Below are 9,560 nucleotides of genomic sequence, written 5' to 3'. Positions count from 1 at the left end.
ACTTTCTCCACCAATCACGGCGCCGGGGAGGCCTGCCGGCTGGTACCCCACCCAGCCGCCGTCTGGGTGAGGGGTCAAGCCATGGAGGGACTGCTATGACCCCCACTGGACCAGTTCACTTTCACACGCTCATCTTCCTCCGAAAAAGAAAGGGCGCTAAGGTGATGCGGCGGGGTCACTGTAGGTCTTGTATGGAAGCTGAATTTCCCTCCCAGGCGACATCGAGAGTGAACTGGGACGGAAGGTCAGGACATCACCTCGGGAAGGCGTGAGGCGTGGGAGGCGCCAGGGCCAGAGCGTCACGTAGTGTGGACAGAACAATGTCCGAGGCGCACGCCAAGCAGCACCCGAGTTTCCTTCACCAACACACCTGGTCAGGTGACTCACCCTAAAACTTGGAATGAATATTATTGTCCGGCAACCGTGATGCCCCCCGTTCTGTTCAAGATGGCGGAGTCAAGAAACTACATAAGGCAGTGAGTGCTTCGCGGGCCAGCAGTGAGCCACGAGGTGTGAGTGGGGCTGTACGCACTTTCTTTTTCACTCCTGCTGACTGGATCGGCCCAGCTCCCGGTAGGTGGCGTTGGGAAAGGTGTTGCTCAGTGTTCAGAGCACCAGGTGTAATGTGCCAGGCTGTGTGCCCCAGGGATATATTCTATGTGAGTGCATTTGTATTGTTTGTATGTTAATATGTGCGTATACATATGCACACACACACACACACACACACACACACACACACACACACATACATACATACATATATATATATATATATATATATATATATATATATATATATATATATATATATATATATATATATATATATATATATATATATATATATATATATATATATATATATATATATATATATATATATATATATATATATATATCAGTTCACCTGAAGTGGAATTCCACTTTTCCCTGAGAATCCTTTCCCTTTCTAACGTTTTTGGTGACGAAAGCACAACAATGCCAGGAAAAGCGAGGGTCATGTCAAGTCGCATGCCAAGAAGGAGCCAGGAAGTAAACAATGATGTACCATTACCGTCTGCCCACTTTCTTTTTTTTACAAAAACATTCTAGTCATCATATCATGACTGTCCATCAAGCTTCACGAATATTTCTTTTTTCAAGTTACTGCGAAACTGACCACTCACGAATGTTTAGGGCGATGACTACAACGCTACCTTCGATAGGAATCTTTGCATGGTAGTACATCTCCACAGTGAAACCAGACCACCACAGCAATCCCTCTCATTCCTTAGACATGTGTTCCGTCATTAGTATTGCTGCTAACTGCTCCAGTCAAGAAAACATCAACAAACTTTATAAAGGAGTAGGCCCCTACGCTCGCTGCTTTAATGTGATCTGGAAGACACCTGCACGATTTGTATCAAGTGTACAGGAAAAAAGATCATATGACTCTCTCTCTCTCTCTCTCTCTCTGTGTGTGTTTCACTGTTTGATCTGCTGCAGTCTCTGACGAGACAGCCAGACGTTACCCTACGGAACGAGCTCAGAGCTCATTATTTCCGATCTTCGGATAGGCCTGAGACCAGGCACACACCACACACCGGGACAACAAGGTCACAACTCCTCGATTTACATCCCGTACCTACTCACTGCTAGGTGAACAGGGGCTACACGTGAAAGGAGTCACACCCAAATATCTCCACCCGGCCGGAGAATCGAACCCCGGTCCTCTGGCTTGTGAAGCCAGCGCTCTAACCACTGAGCTACCGGGTGTGTGTGTGTGTGTGTGTGTGTGCCATCAACAACAAAACGGACGTAACAAAAACAAGCAAGATTTCACTGGAAAGAGAAAATATAAAGAAGATGAGCAGACAAGGGGAATAAATATTTACTTGCACGTGTGGTGACAAGATGAGACGCATTGACGCTCCGATGACTCTTAGGCGGCACAAAGAAAGAGGATGAAAAGGAGAAGGTTGAGAAGGAAAAGTATGTGTACGTGTTGTGATGGCACCAGAATCACGTTTTCCCTGCGGTCTTCTCTATACTCCAATTATCTCGTGTAAGAAGAAGGTTTAGGCCTAATTGAAGCATGCCAAACAAACGCCAGCTAACAACAGGTCTGTTTCTTTTTCATATAGATTATAGAGTAATTATCTAGTCACACTCAAATAGTAAAGCAATAACTCCGCGGTCTCGGCTGTCTTGTCTGGCGGCGAGACAAAATCTGCTATATGACCGAGACAAAAAGGAAGAAATAAGAACATAGACAAATACGTACATCGTTAGCAATAAAAATGGAGGAAAAGAATTAAACACGATGATAAAAATGAGCTAAGCAAAGAAGACAAGTATCAAATTAACTCTACCAAATGAATGTACGAAAAGAACTCATTCCACGTGCATCAGTACATACCTAAACCCTAGTAACAGTAACCAGCAACACCGGTCCAGCCAGTATTGATTAACTGCTGATTAGAGGGAGGTATCGAGACAAAGAAGCTTCCTAATCAATTCAGTGTAATGATAGGGTACTTGGGAGCATTGTGAGCTATTAACACTCTCTTTGCCTGATCATATGCCTCTCCTTTACTGCTCCTCCTTTCTTGATATTTTTTTTTCTATTCTCTCTCTCTCTCTCTCTCTCTCTCTCTCTCTCTCTCTCTCTCTCTCTCTCTCTACATTATCCTGCAAACCTTGACCCTAACTTTCTCCCTTTCTCTCTCCGTATCCTCCCTCCCTCCACAGCTCGCCCTTTCTCCCCAGGTGCCTTCCTTTCTTTCATAAACTATCTTCTCTCCTGCCCTCACCGCCAAAAACAGTCATACTCTCTCTCTCTCTCTCTCTCTCTCTCTCTCTCTCTCTCTCTCTCTCTCTCTCACTATATATTTTCTTCCATCGCCTCTTCTTTATCTGTTATCTCTTTTCTCATTTATTTTCTCTTCTTGACTCTGTTTCCTTCACTGTTACTCTCTTCTCTTTACCTTTCTCCTCCATTCTCTTCTGATATATCATTCTCTACACCTTTGCTTATTCCTTTTCCTCACTCAATCCTCCTTCTTTCGTGACCTATCTCTCTCTTTTCTCTACATAGTTTCTAAATCATCTACCCCATGTCCCCCCTCAATGACTGTCTTTTTTTCAGTAACCACTTCCCTCTAAACTTTCTCTGGGTACAAAAATATTTTCTTCCCTTTTCACACTGGCCTTGTTGTCTCCCTGTCATCCAGAACAGGTGTGGTAGTTTACATACGTCTCTCTCTCTCTCTCTTACCTTTATTCCCTTCGTGTCTCCCTATACATACATTTTCCTCTCTTCCTTCACATTCCTGTTTAGATTGTATCCCTTGTTATATATTATCCTCCTTATTACCTCAGAAGTCATGCATCCCCCGCCCACCACCTCATTCTATTGCTTCTCCTCTTACTCCTCCTCCTCCTTCTTATCCTACTCCTCCATCTCCTCCTTCTCTTCCTCTTCCTTTTATCCTCCTCCTCCTCCTCCTCCTCTTCCTGTTTTTCCTCTTTCTGCTGCTGCTCCTCCTCCTTCCCGTCCTCTTCATCCTCCTCCTCCTCCTCTTCATCCTCCTCGTCCTTCTCCTCCTCCTCCTCCTTCACCTCCTCCTCCTCCTCCTCCTCCTCCTCCTCCTCCTCCTCCTCCTCCTCCTCCTCCTCCGCCTACCTTCACCTCTCACCTGCAGATCACAGTGACGCAATCTGCCCCGCGGCGGTCATTATAGTACCTTCACCTGTCTGCCCCGACTCGATACTACTCCACCAACACACGCGGTTCTTTGTGTGTGCATTCCCTCTTCACGTGCTTCCTCATGATACTAGAGGATGCCGGCTTGTGTGTGTGTGTGTGTGTGTGTGTGTGTGTGTGTGTGTGTGTGTGTGTGTGTGTGTGTGTGTGTGTGTGTGTGTGTGTGTGTGTGTGTGTGTGTGTGTGTGTGTGTGATATTATTGAGGTTCGATTATGATGTGTGTTTTTTCACTTTATTTTTCATTGCTGTTTGTTTTTCCTCCAGTATTTTTTTGTTACATTATAGTCTCTCTCTCTCTCTCTCTCTCTCTCTCTCTCTCTCTCTCTCTCTCTCTCTCTCTCTCTCTCTCTCTCTCTCTCTCTCTCTCTCTCTCTCTCTCTCTCTCTCTCTCTCTCTCTCTCTCTCTCTCTCTCCACAACTTTCTTATTTCCGCCTCTATTTCTGAAGATGATGAGCGACATACATTACTTTCCACTCCAATAAGCGAGTATTGTGCATTCAGTATTATGTTATGATAGAAAGCTCCGACGATTCTCCTGCTTTTCTTTATCTTATATCAATTTCATGGACTACTGACTCCTATCATCTTGCCGACGTACCTTTCGCTTTCAGTTGTTAGGAAGGTAAAGACTCAAAAGGCAATCGGAAAGTATACATAACGGCAGAAGATTCTTTCATTCGTTATGCTGCCACTGTCTTTTTTGTTATGCAGGAGGGAAGTCAGCCAAGGACAACAAGATATTGAAAATAAAAGGCCCACTTAAATGCTGGTTCCCTTAAAAAGTAGTGAGGAATTAGCCAAAATCAAGGAACAAATGTCGGTTAATGTGAGTGATATTCTTTGAAGAGCATGAAATATTTAGGAATTACGAGTAGTAACTGAATGAGTGAGTGAGGGAGAAGAGAATGAATAAAGTGAATGAAGGAAGCATGGAATGAAAATTGAAAGATAAAATGAACAGAATAATAGATAGATGGAAAGATTACAGGAAGAAAGGAAGGAAGGAAAGATGCAAAGAAATAATGATGAATGGATGGATGGGTAAATAGAAAGCATAAAGAAAAGAAAGAAGGAGAGAAGGAATGAATGAATATCATATATACATACATACATTACAGACTTACATACATACAAGACAGACGATGTGTAAATATATATGAGAGAGAGAGAGAGAGAGAGAGAGAGAGAGAGAGAGAGAGAGAGAGAGAGAGAGAGAGAGAGAGAGAGAGAGAGAGAGAGAGAGAGAGAGAGAGAGAGAGAGAGAGAGAGAGAGAGAGAGAGAGAGAGATTAAATAGAGACGGAGAAAGGACTCGTCATCTTAGCATCGTCATCACTACCTCATCCTTCCTCCTTTCTCCTTTCTTCTTTACCTTCCTTCTTCATAACCCCCCTCCTCCTTCCCCCACTATTACACACCCATCCACTCCCTCCCCTCCTATCCCTCCCACAGACAACACCCCAGTCCTCCCCTACACTCTCTCTTCCTCAAGTTAATATTTTCTTAATTCTACCCTCCATCTTTCTTGAATTAGTCCATAGAGAAGGAAGAGAAGTAGTGGTGGAGAGAGTGAGAGTGGAAAAGGAAGAGCAGGAAAAAAAGAATTAGGGTAGTGAGAACAAGAAAAGAAAGATGGAGATTTCAGAAAATAGAAATTAAGATGAGAAATGAGAAAAAAACACGATAAAGACAAGACACAGGAAGACCAAAAAGAGGAAAAAGGAGGGAAGATCACAGTGGCGGAGGGGAGGTAACGAGAAAGAGGAGGTAACGAGGAGAAAGGATGACTTCGATTATCTTAATTTTCTCGCCGCTGCTCATAATTTCCCAGTCATTAAAGGGAGATGGAAGGAGCGTCACACACACACACACACACACACACACACACACACACACACACACACACACACACACACACACACACACTTCCCTCCTTGCACAACTCTTATTCTTACCTAATATCTTAAAGTGGTGCCTTATTTTTTTATCTATTTTTTTTATTTTCTTTTTTCTTGCTGCTGTTCCTTCAAATTCTTTCATTTCTTTGCCTGTCGAGTCTTACACCGCTTTCCTTCATTTTATTCAATTATTTTCCATCTTTCGCAGTCATTCTTCGTTTATTTGCATATTAATTTTGTTGTGCTGGTTTATCTTTATTATTAGTAGTGGTAGTGGTTGTGATACGTGTAGGAGTAGTAGTAGTAGTAGTAGTAGTAGTAGTAGTAGTAGTAGTAGTAGTAGTAGTAGTAGTAGTAGTAGTAGTAGTAGTAGCAGTTGTTGTTAGTAGTAGTAGTAGTAGTAGTAGTAGTAGTAGTAGTAGTAGTAGTAGTAGTAGTAGTAGTAGTAGTAGTAAGAGCAGTGGAGGTAAGAGTAGTATTAGTAGTAGTAGTAGTAGTAAATGTTGTTGTTATTGTTATTGTTTCGGTTGTTGTTGGTGTTGTTGTTATTGTTGCTGTTGTTGCTGCTGCTGGTGTTGGTGTTTTTGATGTAGTAATAGTAGTAGTAGTAGTAGTAGTAGTAGTAGTAGTAGTAGTAGTAGTAGTAGTAGTAGTAGTAGTAGTAGTAGTAGTAGTAGTAGTAGTAGTAGTAATGGCAAAAAGTAATGTTTAACTCGTACTGAAGAAGTAAGAAATCATCTTGACCGACAGCTATTCATTGGTACTATCTTACACACCCTGTCTCCAATTTTACACGATCTCAACTCTCTAGATTCGTGAATGATTTACAAAGAGAAAAAGAATTAAGAAGACTCATCATAATAACGAATAGAAACGTTTCCACATCAAAGCATTCCTTCTAAATCACTGAGAAATTTTTCACCACCACGAAATTACCGACATAAAAAACCCACTTCTCTTATCAGCCACATAATGATGATCGCGCAGCAGAGGCGACGGAGGAGCTTCACCTCTTCAATACCATGACACGTTTTCATATTCATTCTGCTTAATATTTGATTTTATACAGCTTCAGAAACTTATGTGGGGATTAAAATAGTGAAGACGCTTGCCATTAAACTTCTGACCTCCATAGACCCTTCCTAATGTAAATAAAACCGTCTAATTACACCCAAAATTTAAGGTAAAAATGCGTCCCAGTACTGAAGGGATTAAGTTACAAATACGCAATTATTCAGGTATCAGAAAGAAAGAATAACATGAAGAAAATATATGAGAAGGGGAAATATAAGAGGAATAAATTTAAGAATGTACTAGTTAGCTTGGCCTTTATCACATTCACCTCACTCAGCACTCCTTTACTTTGGAGCCACATTTTGTACTGAACGCATTTCTTCTCTTTTCTCCCTTTCTTGCCTTCTTTCCTCCACCAATGTCATTCTCCTTTACTCCCTCCTTCCCTCCCTACTTTCCTAGACTGCCTTTCTCAGCGATACTCTTTTGTCTCCATTCCACTTGTGCCTTCCTTCTGTGTATCATTTATCTCCTTCCACACTCCTTTCCTTTCCTTTCTTGTCTCCTTTCTTCCCTCCCTCCTTCTCACCATCTGTATTTCCTTCTCACCTTTCTTTTCTTCTTTGCCTTTTTCCTTTCCTCCTTGTTCTTAAAAAATTTCCTTTCTCTTTCTCCCTTTCTTTATCCAATTGTCTCGTTCTCTTTTTTCCCTCCATTTGTCTTCTTGCGCGCTGTCTTCTTCCCTTACCGCAAAACTTTCTTCTTTCCTGTTTTCTTCTTTGTATCGCTTTTCTTTCTTCCGTTCTTCCCTCCTTCCATTTCTTTTCTTATCTGTCTCGCTATTCTCATTTTTATTCTCTCCCTCTCTACCTCATCTCCTTCTCTATTCTTCTTTCTTTTTCTTCTTCTTCTTCTTCTTCTTCTTCTTCTTCTTCTTCTTCTTCTTCTTCTTCTTCTTCTTCTTCTTCTTCTTCTTCTTCTTCTTCTTCTTCTTCTTCTTCTTCTTCTTCTTCTTCTTCTTCTTCTTCTTCTTCTTCTTCTTCTTCTTCTTCTTCTTCTTCTCCTCCTCCTCCTCCTCCTCCTCCTCCTTCTTCTCCACCTTCTCTTTCTCTTTCTCATTTCCTAGGCAGTTCATCTTTACCTTAAGGGAATTACTCTCTCTTTCTCTCAATGCCTCCTTTCACTTTTATATTTGCAAACGTAAGTGACGCATTTCTCTCTCTCTCTCTCTCTCTCTCTCTCTCTCTCTCTCTCTCTCTCTCTCTCTCTCTCTCTCTCTCTCTCTCTCTCTCTCTCTCTCTCTCTCTCTCTCTCTCTCAAGAATTTACAACCTTTACATCCGTGTTTATCTGTTTTCTTTCTTCTCTTTCATTTTTCTTCTTATTCGTTTACCTATTCACTCCTGAGGTTTGATTAGTAATTGTGTACAAGTTCCATCTATTCTAACTGATGCTTTCACATTTTCTCTTTACAAAGTCTCAGTATTTGCTGCCTAAAGTTGATTAATTTTCCAGTCCTGCTTGTTCTTATGACTTTCTTTTCCGTCTCCTTCTCTTTCTCTCTTTCTTGGTCCCCATTGTCATTTCTAAAAAGCTTTGTTTGTCGTATTCTATTTCTCTTGCTTTTTTTTCTCTCTCTCTTGTCTTTTCTCTCTTATTTCTCTCTCTCTCTCTCTCTCTCTCTCTCTCTCTCTCTCTCTCTCTCTCTCTCTCTCTCTCTCTCTCTCTCTCTTTCATCATCAATTCCTCTTTAATGCTTCTATCACTAATATTACTACAACTACTACTACTACTACTACTACTACTACTACTACTACTACTACTACTACTACTACTACTACTACTACTACTACTTTTATTTCTTCTTTTCTGTTTCTTTTCTTTCTTTTCTTCTTTTCTACTTTCTTCTTCTTTTATTATTATTATTATTATTATTATCTTTATTATTATTATTATTATTATTATTATTATTATTATTATTATTATTATTATTATTATTATTATTATTATTATTATTATTATTATTATTATTATTATTATTATTATTATTATTATTATTATTATTATTATTATCATTACTATTATTGTTATTATTATTATTACCACTCTCCTTCTCCAGCTCTTTCATCTCTTAATCATCAGCATCATCATCATCAACAGCAGCATCAGCATCACCATCATCATCATCATCATCATCATCAACTGCTCATTCCTCCTTCATCTTCTTTTTTCCACCACATTCCTCTCTTCTTACACTCTCTTCCCTGTGCCCTCTCTCCAAGCAGGAAGGAAAGGAACGTGCACCTCCCTTCACCTTCATTCCGTGACCTCTTGCTTTCCCTCCCTCTCTCTTCCACCTCAGCTCTCTCCCTCTCCCTCCCCTTCTCTCCTTCTTTCTCTCTTCGCCGCCTGCCTCAGTTGCTTTCACATCCTACACATGCCCTGTCCCTCTCCAGTCCAACTTGCTTACTCATGTTACTTATTCACCTTTACTCATCCCAAGCGACGTGTGTTTCTGCCTCTTAAGTCACTCCAAGTCAAGGTGAAAATAGTAACCGCTTAAAAGGCCGTGTTCGTCAAGGCGTCCAGTAAAGAAAACGGAGAGATGTAGAGAGGAAACGTTTTGGAAAGATTGCAGCATGTGAAGGAGGAAATTATTTATAAAGGTTGAGATTTTGTCGTTAAGGGAGGCGCTGCTTGGTGTTTGTTTGGTCTCTCTCTCTCTCTCTCTCTCTCTCTCTCTCTCTCTCTCTCTCTCTCTCTCTCTCTCTCTCTCTCTCTCTCCTTACTATCTTCCTTCACCCATTCCTCCCTCAACACTATCCTCTCTGCCTGCCTCCCTTCATACCTGCCTGTTTGCTTGGATTCAAGGGTCGCGTGCGTGTCTGCCTTCCTGTAAA

General features: G+C 41.2%; 1 protein-coding gene across 1 annotated transcript in view; it reads left to right on the top strand.

Annotated features, from left to right (window-relative positions):
• The first annotated feature begins 502 nt into the window (after positions 1-502).
• The window catches only part of LOC123513197 (filaggrin-like), a 35,044-nt gene continuing 25,986 nt past the window's right edge, over positions 503-9,560 (top strand). The window contains exon 1 of the mRNA XM_045270179.1: positions 503-573. The gene's annotated coding sequence lies outside the window, so the exon portion shown is untranslated. The remainder of the gene's footprint in view (positions 574-9,560) is intronic.

Source organism: Portunus trituberculatus, chromosome 35, assembly GCF_017591435.1.
Source record: "Portunus trituberculatus isolate SZX2019 chromosome 35, ASM1759143v1, whole genome shotgun sequence".
Taxonomy (NCBI): Eukaryota; Metazoa; Arthropoda; class Malacostraca; order Decapoda; family Portunidae; genus Portunus; species Portunus trituberculatus.
This window is presented reverse-complemented; position numbering and strand designations above follow the sequence as displayed.